Genomic DNA, 19,854 nt, shown 5'->3' on the forward strand with positions numbered 1-19,854 from the left:
AAACAAGAAAGAAACATTGAATAGTGCCCCCACCAACACACAACTTGTGGGGGGCGCTCTCTCTCTCTCTCTCTCTCTCTCTCTCTCTCTCTCTCTCTCTCTCTCTCTATATATATATATATATATATATATATATATATATATCTGTGTGTGTGTGTGTGTGTGTGTGTGTGTGTGTGTGTATCAGTACTCTCTACTGACTGTATTCTCTACTCAGTAGGAACATTGGTTTCCTAAATCCATCATATTAGTATTTTGATGATGTTCTTCTTCAGAACAAATGAGTCACCCAATGCGATATTTTCTCCTTTACTATATCTTTGATCACTTATTCTTGCATACAATTGGTCTCTACTTAAAAATGACAATTACTATGAGCTAAATTCTACTACTCACTACTACTATTGATGTCTTTTTAAATTTTATTTTCAGGATAACGTATACAGGAGTTACGGTTACATTTATCAAGTAATGAATGCTTTACTTCTCTAAACTTTGTACCTTTTCTCATATTTTGACCCCCTTTCCCTTCCCCACCCCATCCCAATTATCTTGATTTCCCCTTCCCTTCCTTATTTCAAATAAGCAAATAAACATATATGCAATATACCAGGTCACAAAGTCAGAAAGAGCAAACACATGTTATCAAACATAAGTAGAAAAAAAGATAAGAAATAACTTCACATAGTACATTAAAAAGAACAATCGCACAAGATAAAGCTCTTGTTTCCATATCCTAGAGTTCCTTTCACTTAGCCTCATCCTGTATGACCTTATGTACCTAGATTTTGAGCTATTGTAATCCTCTGCTAGGAGAGTCCTAGGTTTGTACTAATTATTACAAATAAGGGAAACCATTGAGCCTATACTCCTTTGGGTCTGGCTTTCTTCACTTAATATGATTTTTTTCCAAGTCTTTCCATTTCCTTACAAATAGGGTGATAGCATTCTTTCTGATGGCAGTATAGAATTCCATTGTGTATATATACCACATCTTCTTGACTCACTCATCTCCTGAAGGGTATCTGGGCTTGTTCCATACCTTAGCTATAGTAAATAATGCTGCAATGAACATCGTTGTACTAGTAGCTTTGGTATGGCCTTCTTTCTGGACATTTGGGTGAATGCCAAGCAGAATTGCTGGGTCATAAGGGAGCTCTATATTGAGTCTTTTAAGGAATCGCCATATTGCTTTCCAAAGTGGTTGAATGATTTTATACTCCCATCAACAGTGTAGTAGTGATCCCTCCTGGCCACATTCCTGCTAGCATCTGTTGTTATCAGATTTCTTGATAATGGCCATTCTAACTGTAGTGACATTTCTTCATGTGTCTATAGGCCATTCCTATTTCTTCTTCAGGGAAGTCTGTCTTTAAGTCTTTACTCCACCTTTTAATGGTATGGTTATTTCTTTGAGGATTTGTTTTTGAAAGATTCAATTTTTTGAGCTGTAGGTATATTTTAGATAGGAGGTCTTTGTTTGTTGCATGGTTAGTGAACATCTTCTCCCACTCTGTGGGCTTTCCATTTAACTTGCTAGCTATGTCCTTCATCATACAGAAGCTCTGCAGTTTAATGCAGTCCCATTTGGTCCAAACTTTTTAATTTTTTGTGTTTCTGGACCTTTATTAAGAAATTTTTGACCTGTGCTAACGAGACCAAGTATATCCCTTATTCCTGTCTAAAACACAAGCCAAGTGAAGGCTTGCCAACTGTAGACTAAACTTTAAGCTCATAATTTAGGGCCACCGAATTATAAGCCTCATCTTACATTACATGTTCTCCTGTGTGAGACAGCTTAAGTAGTGACTGGTAAATGAGTAGTCACAGATACTCAGGTCACTACCTGATGTACAGTGAATATTCACTATGCATCAACTCTTACAATTTACCTCTCAGAATGCCTACACTCTGTCAGATGGATCACACAACTTATTGTTCTTCTCACTTATGGATTGCACACACACACACACACACACACACACATATATATGATTTTCTTTTATCTTAAATGTGCTCACTGCAATTGTCATACTTATGTTCTTCAGAAATATTGTATTTTACCTGAGTTTCTATGAACAAAGACTTTCTTAATTGATGTTTACCTCATGCCATGTACAATAGGACATGCAAATTAGGTACCTGATAACAATGAATTGATTATACTAAATAACAATATCTAAGAGATATTGTGCCAAGCCCCACTTCCCATTTTCTAGGGGTTAATTAAAGATAAGCGTCTCAGGACATTTTCTGCCCGGGCTGGCTTTGAACTTTGATCCTCAGATCTCAGCCTCCCTAAGTAGCTAAGATTAGAGGTGTGAGCCACTGAGCCTGGCAAGATGTTTATTTTGTGTCTGTGAAAGATGACCTAAAATATCAAACAGGGAAGCAAACAATGGCACGCTTATTGATGACTCCTCTTTAAGGAAAACTATTATTTCTCTTTTGAGTTGTGCTTGCCATCAAAAAGACAAACACTACTTTCCAGTAGGTTTGGCAAAAAAAAAAAAACTGTTGTGAACTAACTCTCATCTAACCTTTGATGGACAAATAGTTGTAAGCCTGGGACTTACTGTCCCATATTCCCCTTTGGGTAGAGATTGTGCATTGAGTGAGCCAAAGGGCAAGAGCTTTCTCTTTCTGAATAGATCCAGCACCTTGAATATGTGTGTTCTGCTTTCTGAGCTTGAAGGAGTAATAATGGAGTTTGGAAGTTGAGAGTAGGGTTCCTTTGCTCACAAACTGGAAAATTGAAGAACAGGGAGAAATAAGCAATTCTGGTCAGAAATCTGAATCATGCCCTCCCCCATACCCAACCCTCCACACACACATAGTTCCCATAAAATGGTTTGAGGCAATTCCCATTTGGGTAAAACCTAAGGGAGTTAGCCAGTTTTCAAAAGTGTTCTTCAATCCCTCCATTGATTTTTTTCCCAGTAAGTATGGATGTACATGTGCCTTTCATGGGTAGACAGAAATAGTTAGCAGAGTTCTATAGGAAACACTTCCCTACAATTTATAATAAAAAATTCAATGGATAACAGTTATTGACATGTCTAATTCTTTCCTGGGAAATCCACATAAACTTTTAAAGAACTGTATAGAATTGTCTGAACTTCATATGGATCACCAGAGGGTAAATGGAGCTATAAAGAAAGGTAAAATTATACTTTGAATTTACCTACAGTAAAACTGTTTCAAAGTACACTTGGGAAGTTGTGTATACTATATTATGAGCACAATTCTGCTAGAAGGAGCAGGACAGAACCAGTTAATTTCTCTGATGGGACTCTGAAATCCTTTTACTATACTCTGCACAGGATTCATTGTAAAGGGACTTGAAAGATATAAAGATTACCTGGTTATAGTTTTATCCAAAGGAAGACAGCAAATGAAAATCTAACCACAGGGCACCTTGATTTAGGGAAAAAGATATGACATGAGCTCTTAGTAATATTAGTATTATTAATGGAATATTTATGTGAAGGGACATTTTTCTGTAAAAGAAATGTGTATCTTGTACTCAGCTAGAATAAATGAGGTAAATGTACATTTTAAATATCATAATTGAAAAAGAAAATATGCTACACATATTCTTTTGGAGAAGTAAAAGGATTATACCACTTAATCTTGTATGAGTTCAATATATGTAGTTCAATCCAGAGGAGCTCCTGTGGGGATTTAATTAGCGATATTTTGTGGCTCCAATTAGAATGAGATTCTTAACCTTTCTAATGTGCTGACCTACCTTTACAGGGAAGAAAAATTATACCACAGGCATACCAAGTAATTAAATTTACATTAATACTGCTAGGAAATGTGAGTAAGTTTTTCTTATTGGGAAATACTCCAAAAGGTCAGTAGGTCTGACAAACTTTCCAGTCTTAAATCTAGTAAGCCACTTACTTCTTGACATGACAAACATATCTAGAATGTTTTATTCCAGTAATACTAACTTCCAAATACCATCCTTAGGGTGCAATCATTTCTATGCCTCAAGATAGGCAGTAATTTCATCATAAACTCCACTAGAGACACCCTTCTAGTTACAGTCCCTTCTTACCATCAGGCCTCGTGGAAAGTTCAATGAAAGAGCGAAGCGTAGCTCTGTAGGTCAAAATAGTGAACTAGTCTTCAGTTGGTACAAATGGCCTAATGACCACATAAGTACCTAGATTTAGAAACAAGTAGTTTATCAAGTAAGATAAGCCATACACCTAAAGACAAATATTCCACTTATAAAGGCTAAGGGGAGCAAACTCATAAAGAGAGAAAGGACAATAATGTCTCTGAGGAGTTGAAGGAAAAAAGACAACTGTGGGAGGTTTTGGTTTTGGGTGATGTAAAAGTTCTTTAGAGAGACAGTAATAGTGACACAAGCAAGTGATAGGAAGGAATTAACAGGCAGATGGAAAAGCAGGGATTTGTACATGTGTCAGGTCCCTTATGTTTGTTTCAGGACTGTGATGGTCAAAGTGAGGTCAAATGTTCTTCCTTTTCACCCAAGTGGATAAGAGGAAATGATGGAGGAGTCAAGTACAAGGCTGGAGAAACAATGTCCAACCTCAGTCTAGGTTGAAAAAAAGTCGTAAAGGTAAAAGATAATCAAAATTATTGAGAAAATGCACATTGATAGATATTATCTAACTGATGTGCCAGAGAAGGGTAACTGAATGTAGTTTATAATTTTTGCAAAGATAGTGAATACCTTTATAGAATCAAATTTCCTTGAGAATTAAAAACTCTAGAGAGAATTTTCTTCAATAACTGTAGAAGACATCAGGCTGGGGAACTGATGTAATGCCAGACATGTACTTTGTGCAATTCATATGTTCAATGGCTAAGCAGAGATTTTGGAAAGCAGCTCTTATGGAAGAGGTGGGAAGGAATCATTAGATTTAGAAGACCTGAAATACCTACGCATAATGTAGAGCTGTTCTCATTATTGTATCAGTGACTTTGAGGTACTCTTTTAAAAAATTGTGTATTTATTTATTTATTTATCTATTTTTGCCAGTCCTGGGCCTTGAACTTAGGACCTGGGTACTGTTCTTGGACTTTCTCAAGGCTAGAGCTCTATCACTTGAGCCACAGTACAATTTCTGGCTTTTTGCTAGGTATGTTGTAACGAGAAATCAGACTCGGGTCTTTGTGCATGCTAGGCAAGCACTCTACCAATAGGCAAACTCCCAGCCCCTGAGCTACTCTTTTTAAAAAGAAAGATTTTGATTGATTGATTGATTGATTGATTGATGGTGCCAATTTGGGGGCTTGAACTGAGGACCTAGGCACTGTCCCTGAGCTGGGCTTTTATGCTCCCCTATTTGAGACAAAGCTTTATTTATAGATTTTTGGTGGTAAAGGCAAGGGTCTCTTAAACTTTCCTATCAAGGCTGGTTTCAATCCTCGATCCTCAGATCTCAGCTTTTTGTGCAGTTATTCAGCTTTTTGTGCAGTTAGGGTTATGGGTATAAGAAACTTAGCACTACTTGTTTTTTCCCTTAATAAACAACTTCTAACCACTGCTTCTTGGTCAACTTCTTGCTCTTTTCTAGAAGGTCACCACTAATACTCACATTAATAAGAGATTTTCTAATTAAAATGCTCATAACTTTAATAACTGTTAACTAGAAAGTATTTTAAAGATGGAAGAGGGAAAATATCATATACATAATATATCTAAATACATGAATTAAAAGTACCATTATGTAGGGATACTTAATTTATATAACCTATGTAAACTTAAACGATATAATGGAACAGACTAATAGAAAATTTAAATAACAGAGACTTGGTAATACATTCAGTACTTTTGATATCACAGAGGTATTGATATATCTTTACAAACTTTGGATAGAGACTGTAGATTATCTGTAAATATGGCATATTGGCAAAAATTGACACACTCCTAATGAGAAGGAAAACCTCAAAATACTTTTAATTGGGGTTTTTATAGGCTAAATTCATTGGTTACAACCTTATTATGAAAGAACTTTTGCTATACAGAAGCTCTGCAGTTTAATGCAGTCCCATTTGTCCAAACTTTCTTTAACTTTTGGTGTTTCTGGACATTTATTAAGAAAGTTTCAACCTGTTCCAAGGAGACCTAGTGTAAAGTTTTCAGAGTATCTGCTTTTACCTCAAGGTCTTTGATCAATTTGGAGTTAATTCTGGTGCAGGGTGAAAAAAGGGTCCAATTTTAGTTGTTTTTTACAGGTGCTTAACCAATTCTGCCAGCACCACTTGTTGGAGAGGCTGTCTTTCTTCTATCCTATTTTTTTTTTTTTTGCTTCCTTATCGAAGATTAGGTGGCCATAGATCTGTGGGTCTTCAGTTCTATTCCATTTGTCCTCAGTCCTGTTCTTGTGCCAGTACCAACCTGTTTGGGTTACTATAGCTCTTAAATAGAGTCTAAAGTTTGGAACTGATATTCCTCCAGTGCTTTTCTTTCTGCTAAGGATTGTTTCTGCTATACAGGGTCTTTTATTATTCCATATGAATTTTTGGATTGCTTCATCCATTTCATTAAAGAATGACATTGGGGCCGGCAATCCTAGCTACTGAGATTTGAGGATCGAAGTTCAAAGTCAGCTGGGGTAATACAAAGCCAAGAGACTCTTATCTCCAATTAATCACTAGAAAATAGGACATAAGGCTGTGGCTCAAGGATAAGGGGGTAGCCTTAAGTTGAAGAGCTCAGGGACAGCACCCAAGCCCTGGAGCAGAGCAGTTGCCCTGAACCAAAGAGCTCAGGCACAGTGCCCTAGGCCAGAGTTCAAGCCCCATGACCAAAAAAAAAAAAATGACATTGGGATATTGATGGGTATTGCATTGAATTTGTGGATAGCCCTAGGCAGTATTGCCATTTTCACCATGTTAATTCTTCCAATCCAGGAGTATGGGAGGTTTTTCCATTTCCTCAGTTCTGCTTTAATTTCCTTTTTCAAGGTTTTAAAGTTTTCATCAAAAAGGTCCTTGACATTCTTAGTTAATTCCTATGTACTTTATTTTCTTTGAGGTTATTGCAAAAGGAGTTGCTTTCCTGATTGCTACCTCAATCCTCTCATTATTGGCATATAGGAAAACAGTTGATTGTTGAGGGCTATTTTGCCAAAGTTTTGAATCAGCTCAAAAAACTTGGGAGTGGAGTCTCTAGTGTTCTTTAAATACAGAATCATGTCATCTGCAAATAGGGAAAGTTTCAGTTCCTCTTTCCTGATTTGGATCCCTTTATGCTTGCTTCTTGCCTTACTGCTCTGGCTAAGAATTCTAATACTATGTTAAAGAGGAGTGAAAAGAGTGGGCATCCTTGTCTCATTCTTGATTTTATAGGAAAATGGCTTTAGCTTTTCGCCATTAAGTATAATGCTAGCAAGGTTTGTCATACACAGTCTATTATACTTAGGAATGTTCCATGGATTTCTAGTTTCTCCAGAGTTTTTAACATAAAGGGGTTCTGGATCTTGTCAAATGCCTTTTCTGCATATTACAATAGTGAGTATGTCTTTTTGATCATTTTAAATCAAAATAATACATAAAAATATAAATTTTAATCAAATATAAATTGAAAACAAAGTGATTGTTCACAAATTGAGGAAACTTTAAAATACTTCTTGCCACAAAGCTATAGGTTAAATTGAAATGACTGACTAGAAGACATTGCAATGTGTCAAATGTACTATCCTGTTGAAGAAGGAAGTTCAAACACAAAGGCAAATGACATCCATGAGGTATAGAAGAGAAAATTCCATTTCTGACTCCATCCCGAGAAACTTGGGTTTAGCAAATACTAAAGTGATTTATAATGTTGCAGCCCTGCAGGAAAATCCCAACACTGAAAATGGATGCATGGAAATAATTAAGAACAGGATCACTTACCTACAAGAAAAACCTCAAACTCAATGACTACAGAGGAAACTCCAACTAATAAATCATTCAGGGTAGTTTGGAGTCAAGCATAGTTTGGATGATAAAACTGTTCCTATAACTGGCATAGTTTGACGCAAAAGATAAATGTAAAGGTGTTCCTTGGGATGGGAAACAAGCTGCGCAATATGCATCTGATATTCTGGACCTCTACCGGGCCAACACACAACTGGCATTCCTTACTGGAAAGCTAATGTAAGGCAGGGATATTTTAGATGCCTAGTGGTAGCTGAGAGAAAGGAAAAGGAAAGCAAGTGTTGCTACTGTTGGACAAGAGAACAGATAACATTATTAACAGACTTTAAAAGAACTAGATTTTATGAGCTCTTGGAAAGAAAAGAAAGAAACATCTCTAATTGAGAAATTGAATGAACGGGCCCAGAGCTGCCATGTTCTATCACACAACAACATCAATAAAGGGATTACAAAAGCCCCATGAATGTCAGTATAACAGTACCAGTGGACTTGTATGCAATTTAAGTTTTTGTTTAATTGTTTAATAAATTTAATGATCATCATACGCATTTTAAGGCATTCCATTATAAATACAATGTAAATTGCCAAAGAAGATACTAAGAGAGAGTGGGAGAAAGGGATCAAATCTCATCACTAGAAAGGGTAGACAAATCAAGAAAGATAAAACAAAGGAAAAGAGACAGCAGATGTTATAATGCATTTAGAAAAGAATCTGTAAAATAACAGAAGCATCTCCCATAGTTAGAAAGCAATTTAACTTCTCAATCAAAAGCCTGAAGATGACAACATGGACTAAGAAAATAAAGATTCAATTTAATTGAAAGTGCATGCCTATAAATAAGACATGTTCCTTGAAAAAAGTAACCAAAAATAAAGGCAGTGGTGATCATACTCAGATCATGTACTTTGAGACAAAAATACAGTATTCAGTTTCCATGGTGTGATTAAAAACTTGCCATTGATTTCCATTGATTGATGAAGAAATTAGGAAATTACAAAACAACTTTGTGTAAAAATTATTTTAAAAAATAAGCATCTTCTGGGCCGGGAATTTGGCCTAATGTTAAGAGTGCTTGCCTATCATGCATGAAGACCTGGGTTTGATTCCTCAGTACCCTATAAATAGAAAAAAGCTGGAAGTGGTGCTGTGGTCTTAAGAAAGCCCAAAGACAGTGCTCAGGCCCTAGTTCAGTCCCCATAACTGGCAAAAGAAAGAAAGAAAATAAATAAGCATCTTCCTTAGGAACTGGGAAAGAACAATTATGTGAAAGGAAAGAAAAAAATAATTGAAGCCAGTATGGATGGTAGACCTGGGGAAATCCAGTGAAGGTTCTAAACCAGACTATAACCAAGTGCCAAAGGTAAGTAAATATAATTAATCTAAAAATAGTAAGCTGCATTATAGCAAAGAGAGAGGAAGGAGAGAACAGGGCACCAGGGAAAGGATTTTGGCACCAATCTCAGAAAAGAATGGAAGGAATGATGGATCTGAGAGATGTTTCAAAAGCAACACGAAAAACTTAATGGTTAGATGAATGCCAAGTAAGAAATATATGAAGAAAAGACGGTTGTGTGTCAAGTCAAAGTGAAAGAATGACAAGTTAATTGAAAAAAAATGAGGGTGACAAAGTGTGATTTATTTCGACAAACAAATAATGGCTAAAGTTGGTAGTACTGCCAAAGGGTAACCTTGGAGTGAAAGAATGGAGATTTTTTTAGCTCCCTTTCCACATTTTACTCTGTGCAAGATCAACTGCATGTCTAATATAAGTGAGTCATTTGTTTGGTGTATAAACACAGTGACAAATTTCTTTCCTTTCATATTCTCTCAGCTATTTCCCTGTGAGCCACATACATAGGTACTAGAGAGTCATTCCTGTTCTAATTTGAAAAGATAGATGCCCCAAAAGATGATTTAAGGTTCTAAGAATGAATTTCCAAGAACTGAGTTGTAGCAGATAGATGTGCCATGTCTCACAAAGTTGCTTAGGCCTCTTGTGCTTCATCATCCCTCCCTTGGAATATCCAGATGCCTGATGCATAGGAGATTCTCTAATATGTGATAGATGAGATAATTTCACATATAGAACAGCAACTGATACTCAGCAGATACTTTGATAGTCTTACTTAAAACATATTGCACGATTCACATGTTGCCGATGGCTGAAATTACCTTAAAATAATTATAACTATTTTTTAAGTTTTACCACCTCTTATAATCACAATTATTTATTCAGCAATTATATAGCAGGGATTATACTTGACACTTAAAGTACTGAACCTGAAAGCACTATTGTAAAGTAATCATTATTACTCTTACTAAACAAATGTGAAAATTGAGGTTCAAGCTGATTACTTTGCCAGAAATCACCTAGCTGACAAGAACAGAATCAGAGCACCTGTGCCTGCTACTGCTGATAGCTCCCCACAAAATTGTGACTCATCTGCCACTCAAATCTTAGAGGCAGAAAATAAACTTGTACAGCATGATACATGACTGCCATTCAAAATAGTTCTAAATTCCAGTGCACTTTCCATTCAATTATTCATAATACTTTAAGAAATATTGTTTTATATTTTAGCCACTCATGATAGAAGTCATTTAATAACTCACCAACATTTCTAGACTTTTTTTCAATGAAGTACCTAAGTCACAATTTCTTTGTGATTCTTTCTCACCATTGTCAATATATACGGGGACAAATGCATGTGAGTTTTGCTTTACATATCTACTAAAGAGCTTTATATTTTCTTTCTCTGTTGACATCTGTCTTTCCCTTTATTCTCAGTCATATTTGACATGGTTTCTAATCTGTTGTTTTATTCTGACACAGAATTGTGAGAACATAGTGAGAGCTTAAGGGTGTCTTTAATCTTCCATGAAATAAACCATTTGGGCTTAGTTACAGATCACTAATGCTTAAAGGGCCTTTTCACTTGTGGCTAAGTTCAAAGCTCAATATCTTGGGTGAATTTAAATTTAAAGCAACTTATGCCCCAACCAGATAAAAACTAAAACTAAAAACAACCAGAAGTAGATCACCTAAAAGCTAAGGACTTGGATTCCCTTGGTGTGTTTACAAACAACACAAATCACAAGAAACTGTAATATATTCAGCATCCCATACTGTGAGTCTCAAACATGGTTGTTGAAAGTGAAAGGATGATAGCCCTTTGGTAGCACAGTGAGCATGGAAGAGGTAAAGTGTTTGAAGCATGACAATATTGGGTAGCTATATTTTATTTTAAAGTCCAAATCCAGAAAAAAATAATCAGTACAAATATGTTTACTCATGAAAATAAAGTATAATAAAATGTGAACCCTTTTAGAGAAACTTAGGTCTAAACATTCAGAATCTCATATCTGGCTACTGCATTTTTCAAGAGCTCACCCAGTATTGCTCCAGAAAGTGCTAGGGTCCAGAGAAAAGTCAATCCCATAATCTCCCCAAAGAGATTAAAGGACATGAGACACTGTCACATAGTTGAAGTAGTCTGAGTTTGATGGTTTGGAAGAGGAAAAAGGGAAAATAAATAATTATCAAGGTACAAAGGAGGGGGAGAGGAAATTACAATAACTGAACTAAAAATTGAACCTGTAAAACACCCTGGTTTCCTCTCTCAGTGGAATGAATCTGGGTTAAACTGAGCTCAGCAACTAGGTTGGAGAAATCTCTGTGTTTATCTCTGCAGTAACACAAAGTCTGAGGTGCTAATAATTGCAGATTGAGACAAAACCACCTAAAATCAAAGGGTCTCAGTTTCAATTTTAGTCTCTATGTCTAATTTCCTCTATCAGACTAGACAAGTTCTAGCATTTCTCTTCTTTGAATAATTTAGTTTAATAAGCATTTCTTATTTAATTAATACTAATTCATAGATAAATGAGGAGGTGCTAGGGAGGGCAATAGAGGAATAAATAAACAACAAAAACAATTTTGGAGGGCCTTTAGAGTTGCTGGAAAAGCAATCTCCAGTTGGTTCTTGATTAGAAATAAACTTCAGATTTATTTTTTCAAGTGCTACTACTATTCTAAAAAATGGATGATAATTTTCCTTTATGTTTTTCTACTGTGTATAGCACAAAGTAATTTATGTATACCAAAAGCAATGTATTTACAGAACAGAACAATTTTAACAGCAACAAGAACTATGTCTTCTTTTTGTTGTTCAAAAAAGACATCACATTTCATTATAATTGTGGAGCATTTTCAGTGAGCTATTTATAATCAATGGCTAACTTAAAGTAAATGTGTTCACAATTGATGTTGCTGTGTTGTTACTGTATGTCGTTTAAAAAATATACCATAAATCCTTTGTGAGTCACTTCTACTTTTCATTAATGTGGTCTATATATAGCATATTTCCTAAATAGGCTTATTCTTTCGTAAAGTTCTTATCATGTAAAAAGACCTTCAAAGTAAAATAATTGTCAAAGCTTGTGGAATCCAGGCAAGTATTTTAAAGTTTTTAAAAGAATCCCTGTGTAGACCTTCAGTGAATAATTCCAAATCTCTTTTAAAGATTTACTTATAGAACCATACCTGGGCAAAATGTTCCTTTAATCCTAAGGTATGTTACTGATCATTCTGAAAGCCAGAAGATAATTATTCTCTTCACAGAAAAGAATGTCATGAGTAACAAGGTAGTTCAAAATCAGTGCTCATAGTCTTACGTGAAATAAAGATTCTAAGCACTTTAAGAATCAGAGACTCAATTGAAGGCAGTGAACAGCTACAAAGAGCTGTGAGCTGAAATAAGATTCTGGAGGGTACAGAATGCTGGAAGGCATTACAATTAGAACCAGCCAGAGTATTCCAACTCATAGTCATTTCACTAAAGTTCCATAAAGGGCCAGGCACCAGCGGCTCATGTCTAATCCTAGACACTCAGGAGTTTAAAATCTGAAGATTTCACTTCAAAGACAGCACAGTAGAATAGTCCATGAGATTCTTATCTCCAATTAATCAGCAAAAAGTTGAAAGTAGAGCTGTAGCTCAAATGGTAGAATGCCAGGCTTGAGCCAAAAAAAGAAAGAAAGAAAGAAAAAAAGGAGAAAAAAAGGTAAAGTAAGCATACTTAGGCCATGAGTCCAAGATCCATTACTTGCAAGGAAAAAGATGCCATAATGGCCCTAGTACACAGTGTAAGAGAGGATCTCTGATGGTGTTTAATTAAATGCAGTCTAAAACTCATCACAAATCACAAATCTCATCCACTCATTAACTGTCCCTCCAGAATATAACCCCAAATTCTCCAAAGATGAGAAAATCTATACTTGTAACATGATAGCACCCATAATGTCCAATATTCCTTTTTCTTTTCTGGTACCAAGGCTTGAACTCAGGGCTTTCTGCTCTTGCTTAGCCTTTGTGCTCTTGTGTATACTCTACAATTTGAACCATCCCTCCAGTACAAATGTGTGTGTGTGTGTGTGTGTGTGTGTGTGTGTTTGTGTATTTTAAAATGCTGAAAAGAAGCAGAAAAAATTATAACTGGTAAAAAGGAAGAAAAAAATAATAAATAGAAAGAGATCGAGAGAAGGCTAAGAGTTTGGACTCAGGAGAATGTGATAATAAAGTAATGTGACAAATTCATTAAACATTTAAAAATATATTGTCACTAAACAGATGGGAACTAGTCAAGATAATATAATTAAGAATAGACAGTCTTGTGGTGCAGGCACGTGACCACAGATTATGAGAATCAAGGCAGGAGGGTGTGCTTACATTTTATTAATGTAGACACAAAATCAGTGAGGTTGCCTCATAAATAAGCTGGGTATGGGGATGGTAGTTTATCCCTGTAATCCTAGTCACACTCTCCCAAAAAAACATCAAAATCACAAGCACTGTGGATATGAAGTGAAGTGATGAAGTACTTGCCTAACAAACAGAAGGCCTTGAGTTCCATCTTCAATAGCAAAGAGGTGGGGGTGGGGATTGGGGTAAGAATAGAATCCTAAATATAAAAAAATACAATACTGAATAGTCACCAAATGAATCCATCACTGGATGCAGGTGAAGGTTTGTGAGGTTTCCCCCTAAAGGAAGGGTCTCTTCACTTAGGGTCCTTGACTTTGATTGCAGACTAAGAATTTCTGGATGAGTCAGAATGCTGAGAAAACTTGGCAAAGGATTATTGAGTGAGTAAGAAAACAGACAAAAAGCAGACAAAGAGACAAGCAGAAAGGAAACTGAACACTGGAATAGAGTGTGGGTGCTCTCAAAGGGAAGGAGAGACATAGAGTATACTAAAGGTAGGGGATCTTATTTCAGAGTTATGAAAAAATGGTGTTTTCTCTGTTCTAATCACTCCTGATGTTACACTCTGAGTTTCTGGATGTTTGGACATTTCTTCCAGGTAATAATGTATCCTGCCTTAAAACGGATTCTTTATTCCTTGAGATAAGGTAGGACTCTCGTTATCTACATTTGCGGTAGGGGGTTGCTTATGTTTTGGGAGAGCATTTCTCTCAGGAAGGAATAAGTAATTCTTGGGGTGAGACATGCATCACTCAGAAAGGAATACATCCTGCTGCTTTTCTTTATAGCAAAATGGAATTTCTGTTTTAAACCATTTAATTTCTGAATTATGTTCCCAGGCCTCATTTTCCCTCAAATCTATAGTAGGTAGAAGAAGAGCATTAACTTTGAAGGTTGGTGGGGAATTAAGCAAACAAATGAACACAGAGAAAATAAATAAAAACAAAGCAAAGCCTCTATGCTCTGTGGTCTTAAAATAATATCACATATTATAACATACCTGAACACAGAATCCTAGAAAAAGAGATAAAAGATGAAACAGGAATAATTTGAATAAGTAATTATTAACAATTTTCAAATTTAATGAAAGTTGTTAATCCACAAATAGGAAAATGCCAATAAATGTTAAAGAGAATATACTCTAATAAAACCACATCTAGACTGACCATCAGACTAGACAAGAAAATCCTTGAGACTCATCTCAAGTTAGAAGTGAAGTTGTGACTCAAGTTGATTAGAGAAGCTAAAAGATGTGTCTAAACCCTGAGTTTGAATTCCAGTATTGGTTCCACATGTGCATACACACACATCAAAACAAACAAAATAAAATCATAAAATCTAAGATGGCTGAAAAAGGAAACTATCATTTCTTTCATGAATATCGATGCAAAACATCTCAAACACTGGTCAATCATCTTCAGCAACTCACCAAAAATTATACACTATGATCAAACAGGATTCATCACAGGGATGCAAAGCTGGTTCAACATATGCAAATCAATTAATATAATTCAACACATCAACAGGAGCAAGGACAAAAATCACATGATTGTCTCAATAGATGCAGAAAAGGCATTTGACAAGATCCAACACCCCTTTATGCTAAAAGCTCTGGAGAAACTAGAAATCCATGAAACATTCCTCAGTATAATAAAGGCTGTGTATGACAAACCCACAGCTAGCATTATACTTAATGGAGAAAAGCTAAAGTTATTCCCTCTAAAATCAGGAATGAGATAAGGATGCCCACTCTCGCCACTCCTTTTTAACACAGAATTACAATTTCTAGCCAGAGCAATAAAGCAAGAATCAAGCATAAAGGGGATCCAAATAGGGAAAGAGGAAGTGAAATTTCCCTCTTTGCAGATGACATGGTTCTGTATTTAAAGAAACCTACAGACTCCACTCCCAAGTTTTTTTTAGTTGATTTGGAACTTTGGCAAAGTAGCAGGGAATAAAATTAACCCTCAAAATTCATCTGCCTTCCTGTATACCAACAAAGAGAGGAGCAAGGCAAAAATTAGAAAAGCAACTCCTTTTGCAATAGCCCTAAAGAAAATAAAGTATGTAGGATTTAATGTAACAAAAATGTAAAGGACCTTTATGTCCAAAACTTTAAAATCCTGAAAAGGGAAATTAAAGCAAAACTGAGGAAATGGAAAAACCTCCCATGCTTTTGGATTGGAAGTGTAAATGTCAATCTTACTAAGGGCTATCTACAAATCCAATGCCATACCCGTCAATATCCCAACATCACTCTTTAAGGAAATAGAAGCAATCCAAATTTTCATAGGGAATAATAAAAGACCACATATAGCAAAAACAATTCTTAGCAGAAAGAACAACACAAGAAGAATTTCAATACCAAACTTTAGACTCTGTTACAGAACTATAGTGACCAAAACAGCTTAGTACTGGCACAAGAACAGGCTTGAGGACCAATGGAATAGAACTGAAGACCTGGAAATCAACCCACAGACCTATGGCCACCTAATCTTTGATAAAGGAGCCAAAAAAAAAGAATGGAAGAAAGATAGCCTCTTCAACAAGTGGTGCTGGCAGAACTGGTTAAGCACCTACAAAACAATAAGTTGGATTATTCTATGTCACCCTGCACCAGGATTAATTCCAAATGGATGGATCAAAGACCTCAAAGTAAAAGCAGATATACTGAAAACTTTACAAGAAGGAATAGGAGATACACTAGGTCTCCTTGGCACAGGTTGAAACTTTCTTAATAAAAACCCAGAAACACAACAAATTAAAGAAAGTTTGGACGAATGGGACTGCATTAAACTGCAGAGCTTCTGTATGGCAAAGGACATAGCTAGCAAGTTAAATAGTAAGCCCACAGAGTTGGAGAAGATCTTCACTAACCACACAACTGACAAAGGCCTCATATATAAAATACACCTACAGCTAAAAAAATTGACTCTCTTCAAAACAAACATTCATAGAAACAACCATCCCATTAAAAGATGGGCCAAAGACTTAAAGAGAATCTTCTCTGAAGAAAAAATAAAAACGGCCTATAGAAACATGCAGAAATGCTCTACACCTCTGACCATACAAGAAATGCAAATGAAAACAACCTTGATATTCCACCTCACTCCAGTTAGAATGGTAAGATGAAGAAATCTAATAACAGATGCTGGAGGGGATGTGGCCAGGAGGGATCACTACTACACTGTTGGTGGAAGTGCAAACTCATTCAACCACTTTGGAGAGCAATATGGCAATTCATCAAAAGACTAAATATAGAGCTCCCCTATGACCCAGCAACCCCACTCCTTGACATTTACCCAATCTTTCAGAAACAAGGACATACGAAAGCCACTAGCGCAACGATGTTCATTGTGGCACTATTTGCCATAGGAAAGTATGGAACCAACCCAGATGCCCCTCAGTTGATGAGTGGATCATCAAGATGTGGTATTTATACACAATGGAATTCTATCCTGCTATCAGAAAGAGTGACATCACCCATTTGTAAGGAAATGGAAAAACTTGGAAAAAATCATATTAAGGGGTGTGGCGGGGGAGGGAAATGGGTACCAAGACATGTGAAAGAGTATCAATGTATGTGAATTAATGCACCTTCTATCTGGCAAATATCATGTAACCCTTTTACTAATTACAAAAAAATCATATTAAGTGAAGAGAGCCAGATCCAAACTTACATAGGTTCAGTGGTTTCTCTCATTTGTAATAATTAGTAGCAGAGGATTATAATTGCTCAAAACCTAGATAAATAAGGCCATGTAGGATGCGACTAAATGAAAGGATCCTCAGGATATGGAAACAAGAGCTTTTTCTTGTGTGATTGTTGTTCTTAATATACTATGCTATTTCTCTTCTCTTTTGTTGTCCTTTGGTTGATCTCATATTGTTATAGTATCTGACTTTATTACCTGGTATATTGTATATATGCTTATTTGCTTATTTGAAATAAATTCTGAGTTGAAATTACAAGGTCAAGATGCTTAGGGAAAGTAAACAGTAGTAATCATTAGTAATAATAGAGGTCAGGACATACATGTAAAACATCGTAGTACTCTACAAAAAGAAATGTGTGCATATTCTTCCAATACAATCAGCGAGACATTTCCCTTCAGAAATATTAGTGCAAGCTTGCAAAAATTTTAAAAAGCTGTACATTCAAAGCAAACACAATTTGACAGGGTAGTATACAGCCATCTTAATAATCTTCAATTCTCTTGGAGTGTGGTGTACACATGGATGTAAATTCTAGTAATCACATAGTTAGATTGATAACAAAATGATCATGAAAAGGATGGATTTGATTCCTCAGTGAGAGAAGCAAAGCTCCAAAAAGTATAGTAAATTTGCCAAGATGATTTGTAAGGGTGAAATGACATCCTTTCCAGACCTGTGATGGATGTTTATTAGTAAAGTCATCAATGTTCATTAATCCAACCATGCATGTGCCTACAGTGCTGAACAATACGAATTGTACCATTTGGGATTCACAAAATCAGGAATGTACCCATCTGCTGAGAATTGGTCCTGCAAAGAATTTAGTGCTGTTTTGTCCCCAGAGAAGACACATTTTTATAGAAATATATCACTTACTTGGATCTTTAAACCAAGAAAATACTAACACACTCTGAGTAAGCTGGGTTTTCATACAAAAGCTATGAGCCCAACAGTAACTAAGAATATAACATTAATGTAGAGTACGTCATGTGTACTTGTTCATCTTGACTCTGAGGCCTGTATGAACAAACTAATAAGATGCCTTTCATTTTTACTCTATTGATTTGAGGATACTTCCAGGTGTTGAGCAATTCCTATTTCTTGGTGTCAGTAACAGAGGAGAGTGAAGCACTAAGTCCATTTTGAGGATGTACCCAAATTACTTCCTGTTAGTATAGTAGCTGTCATGGGACATCATCTGTTTACTAAGGGTTAATTTGGTTGTATCTTTATGTTGAATATTTCCCCCCTAAGTAAGGTGACAAGCAGCCAACAGGGTTCAGTGGGAGAAAAGGTTGGAAATTGGTGCAGGATTGATTTCTATTCATATAAAAATGTTATTATAAAAGGCTATTATACGGAGACATTACATAAACATCATATAAAATACCAGGCACAGAGTAAAATATGTAAATCAATAAAGTCCACATCCTCTCATCACCATTGCTTGTGCTTGAATCTTGTATAAGGATAACTTGAACAACTAATTCTGAAAAGAAAAAAAACTAGGAAAGAGAGAAGGGAGGGGTGACAGTATCCAAAAAAAAATGTACTCATTACCTGATTATAACCCACCTGTACATCACCATTGTAATCATAATAAACACAAACAATTCCTCTCCACATATCAGAAGAATGTCTTTATTTTTGATCTGACAGAGAAAAGAAATTTTCCAAAGCCTCTTATTTCAAATGGATTCAAGTGAGATATCTATCTACCTATCTATCTATCTATCTATCTATCTATCTATCTATCTATCTATCTATCTATCTAATAAAGTGTTTCTTACTCATGAACATCTGTAAAATTAAATGTTCTCTGTTCAGTATTCTGAAAGAAAAAGTGCTGATTAGACTTGAGTACACTCCTTTAAGTATTATCTAGAAGGAAATGTTTGACTATGTTCTAATTTTTGAGCAATACCTTCTAAATCCAAAATAGCCTGTAGCATAATCTACTTAAATGTAATTCTATCCCCACATTCAATGATACTTAGAAAATAATTGTTTTCTAAATAAAGAATAAACTTCTTTATTTCCCATTGAGGGCATACTCTTTTTCAATTTTCAAAGAATCCACAAAGACTAGTTTTTGAATTTTGTTCCTTCCGTTCTCTGAGATGTGTTAAAAGAGTAATCTTGTGATGCTTAATGACAAGAAAATTGTAGGTTTAACACAAATACAACTGAATTTACTATTAAATCTGGCTAATTTCTGCATATTCTTCTAGATTATTCTGATTTTAATAGCAATTCTCTTGTTAGATAATCAGGGAGGTCTGTTCTCTCTCCAGTGCAATTTATCTAGGTGTTGACAGCACAGACAGTAAAGCAACCAACCACCAATAGAAAGCTTATTCATGGGCCAGGAGTTTGGCCTAGTGGTAGAGTGCTTGCCTAGCATGCACGAAGACCCGGGTTCGATTCCTCGGTACCACATACATAGCAAAAAGCCAGAAGTGGTGCT

General features: G+C 35.8%; 1 long non-coding RNA gene across 1 annotated transcript in view; it reads right to left on the reverse strand.

Moving 5' to 3' along the window:
• LOC150065495 (uncharacterized) overlaps positions 1-12,631 on the reverse strand; it is a 63,273-nt gene extending 50,642 nt beyond the window's left edge. The window contains exon 1 of the long non-coding RNA XR_016534782.1: positions 12,450-12,631. This is a non-coding gene — a long non-coding RNA (uncharacterized LOC150065495). The remainder of the gene's footprint in view (positions 1-12,449) is intronic.
• Between the last annotated feature and the right edge of the window lie 7,223 nt (positions 12,632-19,854).

The sequence above is a fragment of the Megascapheus bottae genome, chromosome 3 (genome assembly GCF_031878675.1).
Source record: "Megascapheus bottae isolate mThoBot1 chromosome 3, mThoBot2.hap1, whole genome shotgun sequence".
In the NCBI taxonomy this organism is placed as follows: Eukaryota; Metazoa; Chordata; class Mammalia; order Rodentia; family Geomyidae; genus Megascapheus; species Megascapheus bottae.